The sequence below is a fragment of the Phoenix dactylifera genome, unplaced genomic scaffold, assembly GCF_009389715.1.
Source record: "Phoenix dactylifera cultivar Barhee BC4 unplaced genomic scaffold, palm_55x_up_171113_PBpolish2nd_filt_p 001153F, whole genome shotgun sequence".
Lineage (NCBI taxonomy): Eukaryota > Viridiplantae > Streptophyta > Magnoliopsida > Arecales > Arecaceae > Phoenix > Phoenix dactylifera.
The window spans coordinates 13,730-34,902 of NW_024068492.1; the positions used below are offsets into that span (position 1 = coordinate 13,730).

Sequence of the window (21,173 nt, forward strand, 5' to 3'; positions counted from 1 at the left end):
CAAGAAGCATTACAAACACAATAAACATATAGTGGTTCGGTGCACCCCAGCACCTACATCCACTCTCCAAGACCTCTTGGAAATTTCACTATAATTCTACAGATTACAGCCGGTTGTTTTACAAGCTCACAACCTAACTTGTTGTTTTACGAGCGCACAACGAACTCGGTCGGTTTCCCTTGGCTCACCGACTAGAACCGCCCCGATTGTTTTCCCGGGATCACAATTGAACCCTTACACGTTGGTTTTACACTCGGCTCACCAACAAACCACTCACCGTTGGTTTTCCCTTTGGCTCACCAACAAACCTTAACCCCTTGATTCAATCCCTTGATTGAATCAAGTTACAAGATATTAAAACAAAGTTTAAAACAAATCAAAGCTTCTTAAACAAGCAAATATAACAATATAAACAAATAGAGTAAAGAGAAGCCCTCAAACGAGTTTTGAAGATGAAGGAGCTCGGCTTCTTCTTTACTTGACCCTCTTCTGATTTGGCACGAAGTAGAGGATCACTGAGGCAGCATACGGATGGAGAGGAAGCTTTGGGATTCACTTGAATGTTCTTCTTCTCTCTATTTCACTTTGGATGGCCCTTTTTGTGCTTATGGAAGATTTTCTTGTAATCTCTTTCAAATCTCTTCACTAAATGTTTTCTCCCACTTCCATACCTTCTCCCCTAGCTCTCCTCTTGTTTTTATAGCTTTAGATGACGTGGAAACAAGAATCTAGCTGTTAGAGACAAAAATAGAGCCGTTGGACACAGTCTGCACTTCCTGACAATATTACCGTTGGGATCGGAGTCGACTCGCGCGATCAGGAGTCGACTCGTCTGTTGCAGGAGTCGACTCGTGCTTTACTGGAGACGACTCGGCCACTGTTCCAAATTTGAATTAAAGTCGCCTCTTCGACTGGGAGTCGACTCGACTTGACCCGGAGTCGACTCGCCAACTTCTGGAGCTGACTTGGCATTTTCGGAGTCGGCTCATCCCATGGAGTCCGTGGATCTATTTTTGAACTTGGTCCACTCGAGTCGACTCGTTAATCCTGGGAGTCGACTCGGCGCTCAGAGCCCGAACTCCCGATCTTCTGTCTTTTGGCTCGTCCAGTCTTGGAGTCGACTCGAAATTCTCTGGAGTCGACTCGGCTCTCAGTTTCCGAAACTTGGCCTTCTGTCTTTTTGGTGGAGCGCTGCCTTGGAGTCGACTCGAGCTGTCTGGGAGTCGACTCGCCTCTCAGTCTCCGAAATATGGCCTTCTGTCTCTTTGGGGTCGCGGTGTCTCGGAGTCGACTCGTGTATTTCGGGAGTCGACTCGAATCTCAGAGTCCGAAAACTCCTCTCTGACTTTTTCTTTGTGTGCCACTGAGAGTCGACTCTCGCTTTCTTTGGAGTCGACCTGCCAACCATCGGAGTCGACTCGCGTTCCACAGGAGTCGACTCGAATCTCAGGGTCGAAAATCGCTTTCTGACTTTTCTGTCTGTTACACCCTGGAGTCGACTCGTTCTACTCTAGAGTCGACTCGAAGACTATTCTTTTGAATTTTCCTTTAAATTTGCTCCTCCAATTTGAATCCTTTGAACTTGAAACTTGGGCCAATAAATTGCAGCTTTCTTCCAACTTTTCTTGAGAGCTTTGGAGGCCTTCTTGTGTTCTTCCAACTTGCTATGTTCCTTGCAAAATAAATATCTTTCTCCTTGCAACACAAACATTAGTATTCATACTTCAAGGTTTTGTGATCATCAAAATCAATCTTTAAATCAATCTTTGGGTCATCACACTCCAACAGGTCCGATCGACCGTGACAACTTCCTGGTTCCGGTCCGATTCGGCCTTATTTTCCACTACGCCATTAATGGGCCAAATCGTGCCCAATTATCACAAAAGAGGACAAAATTCCCCTGTCACCTCCCAGGTAACGCAATATCCCTCTATAAAAGGGAACCTGGGGGAAAGGAGGGGGACAAGGACCAAAAAAAACATAGAAGAAAACAGCACAGACACAATTGAGCACAATATTCTCTTTATCTTCTCCACATATCTCTTCTTTGATCTCTTCCTTGCTCTCTCCACATATTTGCCCCCCTCTGACTTAAGCATCGGAGGGCCGGCGCCGGGGAGCCCGGCCACCGGCTTTTTTGCAGGACAGGACAGGACAGGACGCGCTCTCCCTCGCTCACCCACTCACCCTCCAGGAGGACGCAGCCGGCCGGCGCACTGCCGTCCGCCCTCCCGGCGGCGGAGTTCCTCCTCCCCTGGTTTCGCGGCGGCCCCCGGGTCCAATTTCCAGCAACAGCTCCTTCGCAGGGGAGATGAAGCAACTCACTCAAACTTTCTTCGGAGACTCTAACCCTTACTCCGCGAACTTCGGATATAAGCCCTCCCATTCCAGTTTTGAGGAAGGCATAGAACTCACGGACTAATCCCGGGTAGATCACCACATCTAGGGAGCAAAGATACTCCCATCCTTGCCTTCGGATCCATTCCCCCAACCCTTCTTGATCCAAAAACTCGGAATGGATCCTTCTCCCTGTTGTAACCGGTCTCCCCGCAAATTTTGCAAGTTATACTGAAGGGGAGGGAGGAGGAGGTGGCTCTACACGTGTCTCACCTTGTGGAGACACTGTAGATGGCTCTGTAGCATCCCTATCCGCACGAGTGATCCGCGAAACTCTCCCAGATCGCTTGGCTACGGCTCTCTTGGGTCCCATTTCTCCAAGATCTTGATGTAATCTACTGTTTGGAGATGATTGGAGGAGATTTGAGAGTGGGGAATAGGGTTTTCGCAAGAGGACAAAGTGAAAACAGTGCCCTAGATAGCTCACGGGTCCCCCTTTTAACAGTGGGGTCCCGACGTTGGGTCGACCCTAGATTTTTCTTGGGTCGACTCAACGTTGGGTCGACCCTATTCTGGGTTGGGTCGACCCAAGTTCAGAAATTTTTCTTTCTCTTCCTTTTTCCTTTTAAAAATTTTTCTTTCTTCCAATCCTTACAAATTCTTACTGGGACAATGATACATGAGTAAGGAATCTATAGATGACATGTTTGACTCATGTTTCATGGGTTTTTAGAAATGGGAGGAGTGTATCATGAGACTGCTTGCTCCCTTTTATATCTCCTCAATAAAAAGGATCACATATGCCTAATTCCCTCCTAAGCGTGCAAAATCTATCTTCACTCAAAGGTTTTATGAATATGTCAGCTAATTGTTTCTCAGTACATACATGCTCAATACATATGTTTCCATTTTGCACATGATCTCTAATAAAATGATATCTTATTTCAATGTGTTTGGCTTTAGAATGCTGAACCGGATTTTTAGTAAGGTTGATGGCACTAGTATTATCACACTTTATAGAAATGTTATCTAGCTTAACTCCATAGTCCTCTAATTGTTGCTTAAGCCATAGTACTTGAGCACAACAACTGCAGGCAGCTATATATTCAGCTTCAGCTGTCGACAGTGCCACTGAATTCTGCTTTTTGCTAAACCATGATACTAAGTTATTTCCTAAAAATTGACATGTTCCACTAGTGCTCTTCCTATCTAATTTGCATCCAGCAAAATCAGCATCTGAGTAGGCAAGCAAATCTAGACAGGAGTCTCTCGAGTATCATAATCCTATGTTTGTAGTTCCTCTTAAATATCTAAGGATTCTTTTAACAGCACTTAAATGTGACTCCTTAGGATCTGATTGGTATCTAGCACATATTCCTACACTAAACACGATGTCTGGTCTACTAGCAGTAAGGTAGAGCAAGGATCCAATTAATCCTCTATAAAGCTTAATATCAATACTCTTTCCTTTCTCATCTTTGTCTAACTTACTAGTAGGATTCATTGGAGTGCCTACTCCCTTGTGATTTTCATTCCCAAACTTCTTTAGTATTTCCTTTGTATACTTAGTTTGATGAATGAAGATACCTTCTTTAGTTTGTTTGATTTGTAATCCTAGAAAGAAACTTAGTTCTCCCATCAAACTCATCTCGAATTCTCCGTGCATTAAATCAGCAAACTCTTTGCAAAGATTATCATTTGTGGCACCAAAGATTATGTCATCTACATATATTTGTACCACTAGCAGATTTTCGTCCTTTCTTTTAAGAAAAAGTGTTTTATCTACTGTCACGCCCCCGTCCCGAGATCGCAAGCCGGGGGTCGCGCCAACCGCCGCACACCCGTAGGAAACTCTTCCCACGAGCATGCAAGGCATCTAAACCAAACACCTCAATTATGTAATTCTAAAATAATTTAAGTGAATAAATGCAATCTTATTACATTGACTAACTCAAGTCATAAGGTCTCACAAGTCTAAATACGCAGCGAAATAATCATTTACCAACATGCAGAAACCTAGTTCTTAAATAACAAAAGTCCACCAATCATAATAAATGTCCATAGTAACAAATCAACTTAAATAACCCTAATCTAAGATAACTTGTGCCACAATCCTGCTAGGCGCTCTCCCAATTTGAATCCCCAATAGACTAGTTCTCGAAATCTGTAAAACAACAAGAGATGGTATAATGAGCTAGACAGCCCAGTAAGTAATGAACACCCTAGCTAGATAAATCAAGCAATAATATGTGGAAAATAAATAGATATGCAGTTCCAAAGTATAAGTCAAATATTTCTTAAATTCATAAGATTCTTTTCGCGGTTTCAAGATTCTTTCACATATTCAATTCATCTTGTCGATCCTGGACTATGACCACATGTTCCCTGTGGCAGGGTCATCAACACCGACTAATCTTCTTGCGGTGAGTCCTTCAGGACAATCAATTACCAACGTATCTGCCCCCATTGGCGGGGTCCTCAACATAGCCAGGTCGATAGTTCAATTAGTTCTCTATTTCATATTTCAGTTACAAAAACATACAGTGTCAAAACCAAATATCGTTCATATCTTAACCTCTTTCAATTTACCAGATTCAACTCAACAGCCAAGGACTATGACCACATGTTCCCTGTGGCAGGGTCATATCACCGACTATTCTTCTTGCGGTACCAATGTATTAGCCCCCATTGACAGGGTCCTCAACATAGCTCGACTGCAAGTCTGAATCTATCTCAAGTCATTATCTTTTCTTACATTATGTTCAGTGTTTCAAGCCGAAAAATACAATGTCAGAGCAATTAAATACAATTCAACCAGAAGCAAATACGTCCAATCAGAGTCATACAATATTCTAAAAATATACATATAATCCATGCATCAAATTCGTAATCACAAATAATTCGATTCGTAAAACAGATATTTACTTTGCCGATAAATCTAGGGAAGAGGTTACATCACTTACCTTGCGAACGCGATCCACAACAAATCCAATTAATTCCGCAAATCCCTCGCAGAACCTAATATTCAAAAACCATATTTTCTTTTAAAATTCATCACAATATATATATAAAACCTAATTTTTAACATTCTCCTAGGACCGACCCTGCCGAAGTGTCTAGCACCCCGGGTTCGGGTTCGGATCCGGATTCATACCCGTAAACCACCCTCCTTTTATTTATTTTTTTTTTCCTTTTTTTTTCTTTTCTTTTTCTTTTCTTCTTTCTTTTCTTTTTCTTCTTTTTTTTTTCTTCTTTCTTCTTTCCTCTCCCGACTCCCTTCTTCTCCTTCGGTGGAGCAGGGGACCCGTGAGCCCCCGCCCCCCCCTTCTTCTTCCCTCTCAGTCGGACCCAAGGCGGCCGCGGTGGCTGGCCTTGGCAGCGGCAGGAGGTGGCGGAGCAAGCCCGGCCACCCCCGGCGACTGGCGGCGGCGAACACGCCGACGGCTAGGGCAGCCGTTTTGGAGCCAAATCCGGCGATCGGCCGGCCCCAACCCACCACACATCGTGGCCAAGCTTCAGAAGAAAAGGAGAAGAAGGTGAGAGATTCTTACCTCAGCCCCGACGAAGACCGGCGCCTCCCCCTCTCCGACGGAAAAGAAGAAGGAGACCACCCGCCACCCGGTGCCGTGGCTCCTCTCTCTCTCCCTCTCTCCCTCTCTCTCTCTCTCTCTCCCTCTCTCTCGGTGGCCACACGAAGAAGACCCTTCCCCCCCTTTGCGTGCGTCGGCTCTCCTTCGGTGGGCTCAAAGGAGGAGAGGAAGGAGAAGGAAGCCCTAAAACAGGGCTCCTCCTTCTTCTTCGGGATGGAGGTTCCATCCCGCTGCCTCACGTGCGTTGCACGTGAGGCCAAGATTTGGGGACTGGGCCGGTCGAGTGGACCGGGCCCAGTTCCGGGTTCTTACATCCCACCCTCCTAAAAAGAAAATTTCGTCCCCGAAATTTCCGTACCTGCAGTTTCAAAAAGTTGAGGGTATTTCTGCTTCATCTCATCTTCCAGTTCCCAGGTAGCTTCTCTTTCTGTATGATGGCTCCACTGCACCTTGACATAAGGTATAACACGGTGTCTCAAAACTTGATCTTTTCTGTCCACTATCCGCACTGGACGCTCCTTATATGATAGATCTTCTCTAACTTGTAACGGCTCAAGCTCCGTGACACTACTTGGGTCTGGTATATATTTCTTCAACATTGAGACATGGAAAACATCGTGTACACCAGCCAGAGAAGGCGGCAAGGCAAGTCTATAAGCCACCTTACCAATTCTTTCTAAGATCTCGAACGGACCAACAAATCTGGGATTCAATTTTCCTCGAATACCGAATCCTGCAACTCCCTTTGTAGGTGATATTTTAAGAAATACATGGTCACCAACTTGAAATTCTAATTCTCGTCTTCTATTATCCGCATAACTCTTCTGTCTACTTTGTGCAGTCCGAAGGCGATCTCTAATTAGCTGAATTTTCTCAACTGTCTGTTGTATAAGTTCAGGGCCCAACAATCTTCGTTCACCAATATCATCCCAACAAATTGGCGAACGACATTTTCTTCCGTATAAGGCTTCATAAGGCGCCATCTGTATGCTACTCTGATAACTGTTGTTATATGCAAACTCTATCAGAGGTAGATGCTCATCCCAAGAACCCTTCATATCTATGACGCAAGCTCTCAACATATCCTCGAGAATCTGAATGGTCCTCTCAGACTGACCATCGGTCTGAGGGTGAAAGGCAGTACTAAAACATAATTTTGTCCCCAAAGCCTTATGCAAGCTTTTCCAAAATTGTGATACAAATCTAGTATCTCGATCCGACACAATGGATACTGGAACACCGTGCAGTCTCACAATTTCTTTAATGTATAATTTAGCTAGCCTTTCCAGACCGAACCCCACTTTGATAGGTAAAAAGTGTGCCGATTTGGTTAGCCTATCCACTATCACCCATACTGCATCATTAGAACTGGGAGTCTTTGGCAGTCCTGTCACAAAATCCATAGAAATTTGTTCCCACTTCCATATTGGAATGTCAAGAGGCTGAAGCGGTCCTGCAGGTCTTTGGTGTTCAGCTTTAACCTGCTGACATACTAGACATTGTGCCACGAATTGAGCAATTTCTCTTTTCATGTTGTTCCACCAATACAATTCCTTTAAATCTCTATACATCTTAGTTCCTCCTGGGTGCGCTGTATATCCAGACTGATGGGCTTCTTTAAGAATTTTCTGTTTGATTTCTAAATCCATAGGTACACAAATTCTATTCCGATACCTCAAAGATCCGTCCTCACGAATCCTGAATTCAGATATATCTCCTGCTTCTATCGACTTCCGAATCTTTAATAACTGCTGGTCATTACCCTGAGCTGTCTTGATCCTCTCTATGAGTGTCGGCTGAACCTGCATATAAGCCAGTTGAGTCCTTGTGCCAGGTACTCGGATTTCTAGTTCAAGTTTCCTCACATCTTCCAAAATTTGTAGTTGGCTAGTAATCAAAGTAGCCATATTTCCTATTGATTTTCTGCTCAAGGCATCTGCAACAACGTTAGCTTTTCCAGGGTGATAATTTATCGTTAGATCATAGTCCTTCAACAGTTCCAGCCATCTTCTTTGTCTCAAATTCAATTCCTTCTGGGTAAATATATATTTCAAACTTTTGTGATCTGTAAACACCTCGCATCGTACTCCGTAAAGATGATGTATCCAAATCTTGAGAGCAAAAATCACAGCTGCTAACTCCAAATCATGAGTAGGATAATTTTGCTCATAAGATTTTAATTGTCTAGAGGCATAGGCTACTACCTTACCATGCTGCATCAAAACACAGCCGAGTCCCTTCCTTGAAGCATCACTATAAATTGTGAATCCATCATCACCTGTAGGTATAGTAAGAATAGGTGCTGTAACCAATCGCCTCTTTAATTCCTGAAAGCCCCGTTCACATTCTTCAGTCCATTCAAACTTAACTCCTTTTTGAGTTAAACGAGTCAAAGGTATAGCTATAGAGGAAAATCCTTCCATAAATCGTCTGTAATAGCCTGCCATTCCTAGAAAGCTGCGAATCTCAGAAACATTAGTAGGCCTGTTCCATTGTACTACAGCTTCCACTTTTGCTGGATCCACAGAAATCCCATCTCCAGATATGATATGCCCCAAAAACGATATCTCATTCAACCAAAACTCACACTTCTTTAATTTAGCATAGAGCTTCTCCCTTCTTAAGAGTTGAAGTACGCTTCGTAAATGTTCCTCATGTTCTTCTTTTCCTTTTGAATAAATTAAAATGTCATCAATGAACACCACCACAAATCGATCTAGAAAAGATTTAAATATTCTGTTCATTAAGTCCATGAAAGCTGCTGGGGCATTCGTCAATCCAAAAGGCATCACCAAGAATTCATAATGTCCATAACGAGTTCTGAATGCAGTCTTGGGTACATCTTCCGCTTTGATCTTTAGCTGATGATATCCTGTGCGGAGATCAATCTTAGAGAAAACATGTGCACCTTGCAACTGGTCAAATAAATCATCTATTCGAGGCAAAGGGTATTTGTTCTTTATAGTGACTTTATTCAATTCTCTATAGTCAATGCAGAGTCTCATGCTTCCATCTTTCTTTTTCACAAAGAGCACTGGAGCTCCCCAAGGTGACACACTAGGTCGTATAAAACCCTTGACCAGTAAATCTTGCAACTGATCTTTCAATTCTTTTAATTCAGCTGGGGCCATTCGATAAGGAGCTTTAGAAATCGGACCTGAACCGGGTACAAGATCAATAGTGAATTCAATTTCTCTGTCCGGTGGCAATTCTGATAACTCCTCGGAAAAGACGTCCGAAAATTCATTCACTATAGGAATATCCTCTATCTTTAGTTCATCTTGTTGTATATCAATTACTGAGGCCAGATAACCTGTGCATCCTTTCCTTAACATTCGTCCAGCTTGCAAAGCCGAGATAATATGAGGAAAAGCAGTTCCCTGGTTCCCACAGAAACTGAAGGCCGGTTCCTCCGAAATTTGGAAATTTACCCTCTTGCCATGACAGTCCACTGAGGCATGATAGGTAGCAAGCCAATTCATCCCCAGAATGACATCAAAATCCCGCATATCAAGTACAATTAGATCCACAGGTAACTCCCTATCTATTATTTCAATTTTGCATGCCTTGCATATAACATCAGTGCTCAACATACCACCTACTGGCGTCTCCACATAGAACTTAGTGGTCATAGATTCACACAATATATTATGTGTTTTGATAAAACTTGAGGATATGAATGAATGTGTGGCACCCGGATCAAATAGGACATAAGCATAAATATCGAATACGGGAATAGTACCTGTCACCACTGCATTAGAAGCTTGTGCATCCTGCTGTGTAAGTGCGAACACCCTTCCTTGAGTCTTTGGCCTCTGGCTTCCTTCCATTGCCTGCGTAGATTTAATCTCATTTCTTTGTGGGCAATCTGCAATTTTATGACCTTTCTGTCCGCAATGAAAACAAGAACCTGTAACCCAGGGACAATTTGCAAATTCATGATTACCGCCACATCTTGAACACTTTCCATTCTCATTTTTGGGATTTCTATCTTTATTTGGCTTCTGAGCTGGATTCTTGAAATTCTTGTTTCCCTCTTTAAATTCAGCAGGTCTGTTTCTTTTCTTTTGGTTTCTTTCTCTTTCAGCAAAAGCTTCGTTGACTTCCCTTTCAATGATTAAAGCTTTATTCACCACAGCTGCATAGGTAGTCAACTCATAGGGTACCACTTGCTTCCTAATTTCAGTCTTCAATCCCATCTCAAACTTGTGCACTCGGTCTTGCTCATCCTCTACCAATTTCGGAACAAATTTGGCTAGTTCTGTGAATTTGGCTTCATATTCGGCCACTGTCATGCCCCTTTGCTTCAAATGGATAAATTCTTGTTCCTTCTGTGTCCTGACACTCCGAGGAAAATATTTATCATAGAAGGCTTTTCGAAATTTATCCCAAGTGAGAGGTTCCCCATCATGCTCAAATTTATGCTCCAACATCTGCCACCAATTAAATGCTTCTCCCTGCAACATGTATGATGCAAACAAAAGTTTTTCATCGTCCCGGAATCGTAAGACAGCAAATGCTTTTTCCATCTCCGTAAGCCAATTGTCTGCTTCCAAAGGTTCTGTAGTCCCCTGAAAAGCTGGATGAGCCAGCCTCTTAAATTTAGCTATGCTGCTACGATGTTCACACTGTTCCCCTCGTCCTTGTTGAGGCTGTGTCTGGAGCAACTGTGCTTGTTGTTGGAGCAACTGCTGTTGCACCTGCTGTTGCATTTGCATGAGGCCCACCATGGTCTGCATAACCTGGCTTAAGCCCGGTTCCTGTCCCGTTTGAGGGTTCATGACTCCCTCCTGCTGAGGGATACTTCCAACCCGTTGAGGTGTGCTGTCAGCATGCCAGTTCGGTGTCTCATCTGCAGCACTAACAGTAGTCTTTCTCGCCCGACGTTGAGGCATCCTGACCTATAAACATCAAATAACAGCAGACTCATAAAAAGAAAGCTCACCGAATTAAATTATTATTATTTTTTTTATTTTTATATATAAGAATAATCATCACATTCTTCACACCTAACGTCCCAATGTCCCTAGTGTCTACCCACCTACACTCATATCGTGTATGATTCTTTGTCTTAGATTCTATCCAAGTCGGCTCTGATACCACTTAAGTTGTCACGCCCCCGTCCCGAGATCGCGAGCCGGGGGTCGCGCCAACCGCCGCACACCCGTAGGAAACTCTCCCCACGAGCATGCAAGGCATCTAAACCAAACACCTCAATTATGTAATTCTAAAATAATTTAAGTGAATAAATGCAATCTTATTACATTGACTAACTCAAGTCATAAGGTCTCACAAGTCTAAATACGCAGCGGAATAATCATTTACCAACATGCAGAAACCTAGTTCTTAAATAACAAAAGTCCACCAATCATAATAAATGTCCATAGTAACAAATCAACTTAAATAACCCTAATCTAAGATAACTTGTGCCACAATCCTGCTAGGCGCTCTCCCAATTTGAATCCCCAATAGACTAGTTCTCAAAATCTGTAAAACAACAAGAGATGGTATAATGAGCTAGACAGCCCAGTAAGTAATGAACACCCTAGCTAGATAAATCAAGCAATAATATGTGGAAAATAAATAGATATGCAGTTCCAAAGTATAAGTCAAATATTTCTTAAATTCATAAGATTCTTTTCGCGGTTTCAAGATTCTTTCACATATTCAATTCATCTTGTCGATCCTGGACTATGACCACATGTTCCCTGTGGCAGGGTCATCAACACCGACTAATCTTCTTGCGGTGAGTCCTTCAGGACAATCAATTGCCAATGTATCTGCCCCCATTGGCGGGGTCCTCAACATAGCCAGGTCGATAGTTCAATTAGTTCTCTATTTCATATTTCAGTTATAAAAACATACAGTGTCAAAACCAAATATCGTTCATATCTTAACCTCTTTCAATTTACCAGATTCAACTCAACAGCCAAGGACTATGACCACATGTTCCCCGTGGCAGGGTCATATCACCGACTATTCTTCTTGCGGTACCAATGTATTAGCCCCCATTGATAGGGTCCTCAACATAGCTCGACTGCAAGTCTGAATCTATCTCAAGTCATTATCTTTTCTTACATTATGTTCAGTGTTTCAAGCTGAAAAATACAATATCAGAGCAATTAAATACAATTCAACCAGAAGCAAATACGTCCAATCAGAGTCATACAATATTCTAAAAATATACATATAATCCATGCATCAAATTCGTAATCACAAATAATTCGATTCGTAAAACAGATATTTACTTTGCCGATAAATCTAGGGAAGAGGTTACATCACTTACCTTGCGAACGCGATCCACAACAAATCCAATTAATTCCGCAAATCCCTCGCAGAACCTAATATTCAAAAACCATTTTTTCTTTTAAAATTCATCACAATATATATATAAAACCTAATTTTTAACATTCTCCTAGGGCCGACCCTGCCGAAGTGTCTAGCACCCCGGGTTCGGGTTCGGATCCGGATTCATACCCGTAAACCACCCTCCTTTTATTTTTATTTTTTTTTCCTTTTTTTTTCTTTTTTTTTTCTTTTCTTCTTTCTTTTCTTTTTCTTTTTTTTTTTTTCTTCTTTCTTCTTTCCTATCCCGACTCCCTTCTTCTCCTTCGGTGGAGCAGGGGACCCGTGAGCCCCCGCCCCCCCTTCTTCTTCCCTCTCGGTCGGACCCAAGGCGGCCGCGGTGGCTGGCCTTGGCAGCGGCAGGAGGTGGCGGAGCAAGCCCGGCCACCCCCGGCGACTGGCGGCGGCGAACACGCCGACGGCTAGGGCAGCCGTTTTGGAGCCAAATCCGGCGATCGGCCGGCCCCAACCCACCACAAATCGTGGCCAAGCTTCAGAAGAAAAGGAGAAGAAGGTGAGAGATTCTTACCTCAGCCCCGACGAAGACCGGCGCCTCCCCCTCTCCGACGGAAAAGAAGAAGGAGACCACCCGCCACCCGGTGCCGTGGCTCCTCTCTCTCTCCCTCTCTCCCTCTCTCTCTCTCTCTCTCCCTCTCTCTCGGTGGCCACACGAAGAAGACCCTTCCCCCCCCTTTGCGTGCGGCGGGTCTCCTTCGATGGGCTCAAAGGAGGAGAGGAAGGAGAAGGAAGCCCTAAAACAGGGCTCCTCCTTCTTCTTCGGGATGGAGGTTCCATCCCGCTGCCTCACGTGCGTTGCACGTGAGGCCAAGATTTGGGGACTGGGCCGGTCGAGTGGACCGGGCCCAGTTCCGGGTTCTTACATCTACATTTCCTCTACTGAAGTCATTATTTAGTAGAAATTTGCTTAATCGATCATACCAAGCCCTAGGTGCTTGCTTCAATCCATATAATGCCTTATGTAGTCTAAACACATGATTTGGCAATGCATGATTCTCAAAACCAGGAGGTTGCTCTACATATACTTCTTCCTCTATAAAACCGTTTAAGAATGCACTCTTTACATCCATTTGATACAATTTGAAATCCATGAAACATGTAAAAGCTAAAAGTAATCTAATAGCCTCTAATCTAGCTATGGGAGTAAATGTTTCATCAAAATCTATCCCTTCTTCTTGATTGTATCCCTTAGCTACAAGTCTAGCTTTATTTCTTATAACTACCCCATTTTCATCTAATTTATTTCTAAAGATCCATTTTGTTCCAATTACAGAGTTATGCTTTGGTCTCTCAGTTAATGTCCATACATTACTTCTTTTGAATTGATTTAATTCTTCTTGCATAGCATTTATCCAATTGGTATCTTTTTCAGCTTCTTCATAAGTCTTAGGTTCTAATTGTGAAACAAAAGCAAGATAATCATTTAAATTTCTGAGAGAGGATCGAGTTCTTACCCCTTGAGATGGATCACCAATGATTAAGTCTTTAGGTGTCCATATGCATACCTCCATTCCTTTGGCAAGTCTTGAGATTGTGGTGGCACGCAATCATTTCCCTTATCTTGAATTGGCACGTCATCAATATTTAATTTTTCAAAGTTAATAATTCCTGCATCATCATCAAGAATATTTTCTTTCCTAGCAGACTCACTATCAAACTCATCAAATATGATATTAACTGACTCCTCGACTACAAGAGTTCTTTTATTGAACACTCTGTATGCCCTGCTAGATGTGGAGTATCCTAAGAAGATACCTTCATCTGACTTGGCATCAAATTTACTTAGATCCTCCTTGCCATTGTTTAAAATGAAACATCTACATCCAAATACTCTAAGATATTTAGCGGTTGGTTTCTTATTCTTCCAAAGTTCATAAGGAGTTTTCTTGGTTATAGGTCGTATTAAAATCCGATTTAGGATATGGCAAGCAGTGCTTATAGCTTTAGCCCAAAAGTACTTTGGAAGATTTGACTCGCACAACATCGTGCGTGCCATTTCTGCCAAGGTCCTGTTTTCTCTTTCAACAACCCCATTTTGTTGAGGCGTTCTAGGTGCTGAAAATTGATGTGAGATACCGTTTTCATTACAAAATTCTTCAAAGTGTTGATTTTCAAATTCAGTTCCATGATCACTTCGAATTGCTATTAAGGTGAGTTTCTTTTCATTTATGATATAATTATAATGTTTCAAGAATGCTGAAAATGCTTCATTCTTCTGTGCCAAAAATGAAACCCATGTATATCTTGAAAAATCATCTACTATAACTAGTCCATACTTCTGCCCTCCTAGACTCGCAGTTCTAGTGGGTCCAAATAGATCCATATTTATGAGTTCAAAAGGCCTAGTTGTTGATACTATATTCTTTGATTTGAAGGATGATTTTGTTTGTTTTCCTAATGAGCATGGTCCACAAATTTTATCCTTTTCAAAGATCAATTTTGGCACATCTTTTATTAATTCCTTCTTGACTAGTTTTGATATTAATTCCATACTAGCATGTCCTAGTCTACGATGCCAAAGCCAACTTGTTTCATTTTTCTTTTCTTCATTAGTAATTAAACATAATCCATTTTTCTTGCCTAACTCATGAAGATCTACCATGTAAATATTTCTTTGCCTTTGTCCTATAAGTACAATGCTATTATTTTTAGGATTTGTGATTATGCATACTGATGCTTCAAATGTGACTTTAAACCCTTTATCACAAAATTGACTTATGCTAAGTAGGTTATGTTTCAAACCATTAACTAATAAGACATTTTCTATGAAGGTAGATGGAGTAATGAAAATTTTACCCTTTCCAATGATATACCCTTTTCCATTGTCTCCATAGGTTACTACTCCACCCTTCTTAGATTCCAAGGTGACAAATTGGTCTATATCACCGGTCATGTGTCTTGAACAGCCGCTATCTAGATACCATCGTTTATCCACTTTATTAGCTGCAAGACACCCCTGCAATCAAGATCAAGAATGAGCTTTAGGTACCCAAACTATGTTGGGTCCTTTAGGGTTAGTACTTGATGTTCCTTTTGGAACCCAAACTTTCTTGAATTTAAGCTTATGATTATTACTCAATTTGTTTTGGCTGGACTTTCTATAGTTACATTCATATGCTTTATGTCCTAATGTATTGCAGCAATGACAAGTAATATTTTCATTTTTAGCTTTTACAAAAATGTTCTTTAAGTATTTTTGTTTCCTATTTGTTTTATATCCTAATCCAGCCTTACCATATACAGCTTTTTGACTATCAAGAATCATATTTAATTTGGTTGAACTAAGTGTAAACTTATCTACTAAGAATTTATATTTTTCAGCATCTTCTTTTAACTTGACATTTTCAGCAATTAGATTCTTGGTTTCTGTTACGGGGGAAATAAGCCGCCATGCCCCACGTGACCGGCACGCGCGCCCAGGAAGACTACGGCTGCCCTTTGATCCAGCAATCCGACCCCGAGTCGGACATCCTCGGCTCCGCAGCCCGACCCCGAGTCGGCTGCCCTTTGATCCAGCGCTCCGACCCCGAGTCGGACGTCCTCGGCTCCGCAGCCCGACCCCGAGTCGGCTGCCCTTTGATCCAGCAATCCGACCCCGAGTCGGACATCCTCGGCTCCGCAGCCCGACCCCGAGTCGGCTGCCCTTTGATCCAGCGCTCCGACCCCGAGTCGGACGTCCTCGGCTCCGCAGCCCGACCCCGAGTCGGCTGCCCTTTGATCCAGCAATCCGACCCCGAGTCGGATATCCTCGGCTCCGCAGCCCGACCCCGAGTCGGCTGCCCCTTGATCCAGCGCTCCGACCCCGAGTCGGAGATCTCTTGATAACGACAGGCTATTCCCCAGAGGCACGCCGCGGCCTCCTGCTCCACTACTCCCTGCAACGGCTATATCCGATGCTGCTCCACGATCTCCTGCATCAGCCGTACAAAGCGGAGCCCCACTATGCCCTGACGTGGCCGTACCCGGTGCTGCTCCACGACGCCCTGTAACGGCCATGTTAGTGGCCACACCATCGTGCCCCACGATAACGAACCCCCCTGAGAGACCCCCCAGCCAGGTATATATGCGGCTGGGGGGAGAAAGGGGGGGAGGTGAGCAATATCTCCCAGAGCACTCTCTTACTTAAGATTATCACCTCTCCTCCTCCAATCTCCTCTGACTTGACCGTCGGAGGGCCATCACCACCCTGGTGGTGGTGCAAGGCTTGTTTGCAGGTTTCTTGGCGGAAGGTGGAGCGCAACCAACACCAACCAAGACAACTCAGACGGAACCCCGTTCACACCGCAGTGCCAATCGTTCTCGGTTTGGACCACCAGCAACAGTTGGCGCTAGAGGAAGGGACGAATCTTAGAACGATCGTAATGGCACGGCGAGGTGGTCGTGGAGCTTCCAATGCTTCCGGTCGCGGAGCCTCTCGCGCCTCCGGCCGAGAGGCTGCTGCGTCCCCAACGCACTCTCAGCAGCATTCCACCGCCCCTTCTCCCATTCAGACGGTCGAAGCTGCTCAGTTCGACCAGCTAGCCCAGCAGGTTCGCACCCTCGCGGAGGCAGTGCAGAATCTGCAGGGTGTGATCTCTCGGGTGCCGCAACGGGCTCAGGAGTCGCTGCCCCCCGAGCACTCGCCTCTTCCTCACAACCCGCGCTCCTTCCTCTCCCATGGAGAGGAGCGCCGGCGCGAGGAGGATTCTCGAGTGCGATCCATTCTGCCAGGACCTTCTCATCGGAGCTGTGCGGGGTACGAGAGGCGGACCCGGGCGCGTTCTCAGACACCCCAGTCCTCGAGGGGCCCGCACTCCAGTCGGTCCCCCTCGCGCCGCTCCTTCTCCCCCACCCACCGGTCGCGCTCCCTGGACCGGCGGGTGGACGATCTCCACAGACAACTCCAGGTCCTGAAGGGCCACTCCAAAGATCCCTTCGCTGACTTGGAGATCTCCTCCCAGCCGGCGCTTGCCTCGAGGATCCTGCGGACCCCGAACCCGCCGGGGTTCAAAATGCCGGCGATCGAACCCTACGACGGGGCGGCGGACCCGCGGGACCACGTGGAGAGTTTCAGGACTCTTATGCTCCTCCATGGAGCATCGGATCCGCTCCTCTGCAAGGCCTTCCCGGCGACCCTCCGTGGTCCGGCAAGGGCATGGTTCGCCGGCCTGGAGGCTAACTCCATCCAGTCCTTCGACCAGTTCACCCGCTTCTTCATCAGCCATTTCGCCGTCAGTAGCAGGCGGCGACTGGTCTCCGACTCCCTCTTTGATGTCCGGCAAAACGAGGGAGAAAGCCTGCGGGATTATCTCACCCGCTTCAACAAGGCTACACTGGAGGTCCGGAACCTGAGCCAGGAAGTGGCTCTCTCAGCCCTGAAGCGTGGCTTCCGGAAGGGCAGACTCACCTTCTCCCTGGACAAACGCCTGCCGCGGAGCTTCCCGGAGCTGTTATCTCGGGCAAACCAGTATGCAGACGCCGAGGAGGCAGCCTCCCACCGGAACAAGGAGGCCGCCGAGGCCCCTCTAAAGCCCGGGAAGAAAAGGCGAAAAGAGGCACCCCAGAGGAGGAGCCCGACGCCTCAACGCCGGCGCAGAAGCCCGTCACCAGCAAGGAACCACGGCGCCACACGCCCTCGTTCTCCGCACCGACGCTTCAACCGGTACACCCCACTCCTGGCCCCCCGGGCCCAGATCCTCATGGAGGTCAAGGGGCGGGAGGACCTCCCGGTCCCGAGGCAGATGAAGAAGATCCCTGGGAGGAGGCCTTCTCGGGCGTACTGTGAGTACCACCGAGACCACGGCCACGATACCGAAGACTGCTTCCAGCTTCGGGACGAGATCGAGGCTCTCATTCGCCGAGGGCGTCTCGGTCGATATGTAAACGACCGACGTCCCCCGGCAGACCCGCGTCCGGCCGACCCGGCCCCTCAGGAGCCTCGGGAGCAGAATCGACCCGTTGCGGGAGTGATCCACACCATCACTGGGGGCTGCTCTCGGCCCGTGAGGAACGCAGGGGGCTCGGCGGAAGCATCAGGAGTGGCCGTCGCGAAGAGGCAGCGGGTCGGAAATGTAATCGCTTTTTGTGATGAAGATGTAAAGGGGGTTCAGACTCCCCACGATGACGCCATGGTGATCTCTCTCACTATGGCGAACTATGATGTAAGGCGTGTTCTTGTGGATAGTGGAAGCTCAGCTGATATTTTGTATTACGAGGCCTTCCAAAAGATGAGCTTGTCCCGACAATTGTTGCACAAAACATCCACCCCCCTCATAGGATTCACTGGAGACGCTATCTCGGCCGAAGGTGTCATTGAGCTGCCTGTGACTGCGGGCGTTGCACCCGCAGAAGCCACGGTGCGACTCGGGTTCTTGGTCGTCCGTGTCCCCTCGGCCTACAACGCTATCCTCGGACGACCCGGACTGAACGCCCTTCGCGCGGTGGTTTCTACCTACCATTTGCTCATGCGGTTCCCCACGGCGGCCGGGATTGGAGAGGTCCGAGGTGACCAACCAACCGCACGGTAGTGTCTCCTAGCAACTCTCAAAGGGAAGAAGCCCATGGAGGCCCTAAGCGTCGAGTCCCTTGACGCCAGAGACGAAGTGGCCTTGCGGCACGAGGAGCCGGCCGAGGGCGTAATCGAAGTTCCCCTCGAAGAAGGCCGCCCGGACCGCACGGTCCGGGTCGGTGCCAACCTCGACTTGGAAGCTCGGCTCCGGTTAGTGGAATTCCTCCGAGCCAATGCTGATGTGTTTGCCTGGTCGGCGGCCGATGTACCTGGGATCGACCCGGAGGTCATTTCTCATGCCCTCAACGTCGACCCGACCCACCGACCAGTAAAGCAAAAGAAGAGACACTGTGCCCCGGATCGGATCCGGGTGGTCGACCAGGAGGTAGACAAACTCTTGGAGGCAGGTTTCATAAGGGAAGTGAGCTACCCCGAGTGGCTGGCAAATGTCGTACTTGTCCGGAAGGCGAGCGGGAAGTGGAGGATGTGCGTCGACTACACCGACCTGAACAAGGCGTGCCCCAAGGATAGCTTTCCGCTTCCGCGAATAGACCAACTGGTCGACGCGACTTCCGGATATCAGCTGCTGTCTTTCATGGACGCCTTCTCCGGCTACAACCAAATAATGATGGCTCCACAGGACGAGGAGAAAACGGCCTTCATAACAGACAGGGGGCTGTACTGTTACAAGGTAATGCCCTTCGGTCTGAAGAACGCTGGCGCTACTTACCAGCGCCTCGTCAATAAAATCTTCAAGGAGCAGATCGGCCGAAACATGCAGGTGTACGTGGACGATATGCTGGTAAAGAGCCGCCATGCGGATCAGCACATTGCGGATCTGGAGGAGACCTTCGCCACCTTGTGGAAGTTTCGTATGAAGCTAAACCCAGCGAAGTGCGCCTTTGGTGCTTCGGCCGGGAGGTTCCTCGGCTTCATTGTCAACCAGCGGGGGATCGAGGCCAACCCGGACAAAATCAAGGCCATCCAAGATATGTCCCCTCCGACCAAAGTGAAGGAGGTTCAGGAGCTCGCTGGGAGGGTCGCCGCGCTCGGACGATTTGTGGCAAAATCGGCCGAACGCTGCCAACCGTTCTTCAAGGTGTTGAAGCGCCCGAAAGACTTCCTCTGGACGGCTGAATGTCAAGTGGCGTTCGACCAGCTCAAGGAGTACATGGCGTCTCCTCCCCTGCTGTCCAAGCCGCAAGAGGGGGAGATGCTCTACCTTTACCTGGCGGTCTCCCCAACCGCAGTCAGCGCAGTACTGGTTCGGGAAGAGGCAAAACTTCAGAAACCCGTGTACTACACCAGCCGAGTCCTCCGGGATGCCGAGACGCGGTACACGAAGGCTGAAAAGATCGCCTTCGCGCTGCTGACTGCGACCAGGAGGCTTCGCCCCTATTTCCAGGCTCATTCTGTCACCCTTTTGACCGATCAACCACTGCGGCAGATCCTCAGCAATCCTGAGAATGCGGGACGGCTGGTGAAGTGGGCAGTAGAACTTGGTGAGTTCGACATCCGCTACCAGCCCCGACCCGCCATCAAGGCCCAGGTGCTCGCGGACTTTCTCGCTGAGTGCACTGTGCAGGAGACGGAACCTAGGCCGCCGGAAACACCCAGCCTCGATCTCCCGATCTGGACGCTCCACATTGACGGGTCGTCGAACCCTGAAGGTGGAGGGGCTGGGCTGGTCCTTACCAATCCCGATGGAGTGATAGCCGAGTATGCCTTGAGGTTCGGATTTTCAGTGACCAACAATGAGGCGGAGTACGAGGCCCTAGTCACGGGACTCAAACTCGCCAAGGAGCTCGGCATCCGGCGTCTGAAGGTCTTCACCGACTCCCAGCTGGTGGTCGGGCAGGTTCGAGGGGAGTTCGAGGCACGGAGCCCGACCATGCAGAGCTACGTCCGGAAGGTGCAAGCACTCATTCCCGACCTCGGCAGTATTGACATTCAGCAGGTCCCAAGGAGCGAAAATGCTAGGGCCGACAGGTTGTCCCGCTTGGTGGGCGCTGAGGCACACAACTTGTCAAGGGCGATATACCTGGAGACCCTAGATGCCCCGAGCATCGGCGAGGCTGAAGCGGTAATGGCAATTGATCCGGAACCATCTTGGATGGACCCGCTTGTAGCTTACCTCGCCGAAGGGATCCTCCCCGAAGATGAAGATCAAGCTCGGCGACTTGTTATGAAGTCCGCCCACTACGTACTCTACGAAGGGAGGCTGTATCGGACCTCGTTCACCGCCCCCCTCTTAAGGTGCCTCCGCCCTTCGGAAGCGGCTTACGCCCTCAGCGAAGTCCACGAAGGCATCTGCGGATCGCACCTGGGGGCTAGGTCCCTGGCACATAAGATCATGAGGCAAGGCTACTATTGGCCGACCTTATTGGAAGACTCAA

At 47.0% G+C, this 21,173-nt stretch overlaps 1 long non-coding RNA gene across 1 annotated transcript; it reads right to left on the reverse strand.

Annotated features, from left to right (window-relative positions):
* Positions 1-4,376: 4,376 nt before the first annotated feature.
* On the reverse strand, positions 4,377-6,189 carry LOC120108055. The gene is made up of 3 exons (XR_005509575.1): positions 5,889-6,189; positions 5,301-5,355; positions 4,377-4,501 (listed from the first exon to the last, which is right to left on the reverse strand). It is a non-coding gene; the product is annotated as an uncharacterized LOC120108055 (long non-coding RNA).
* Positions 6,190-21,173: the final 14,984 nt, after the last annotated feature.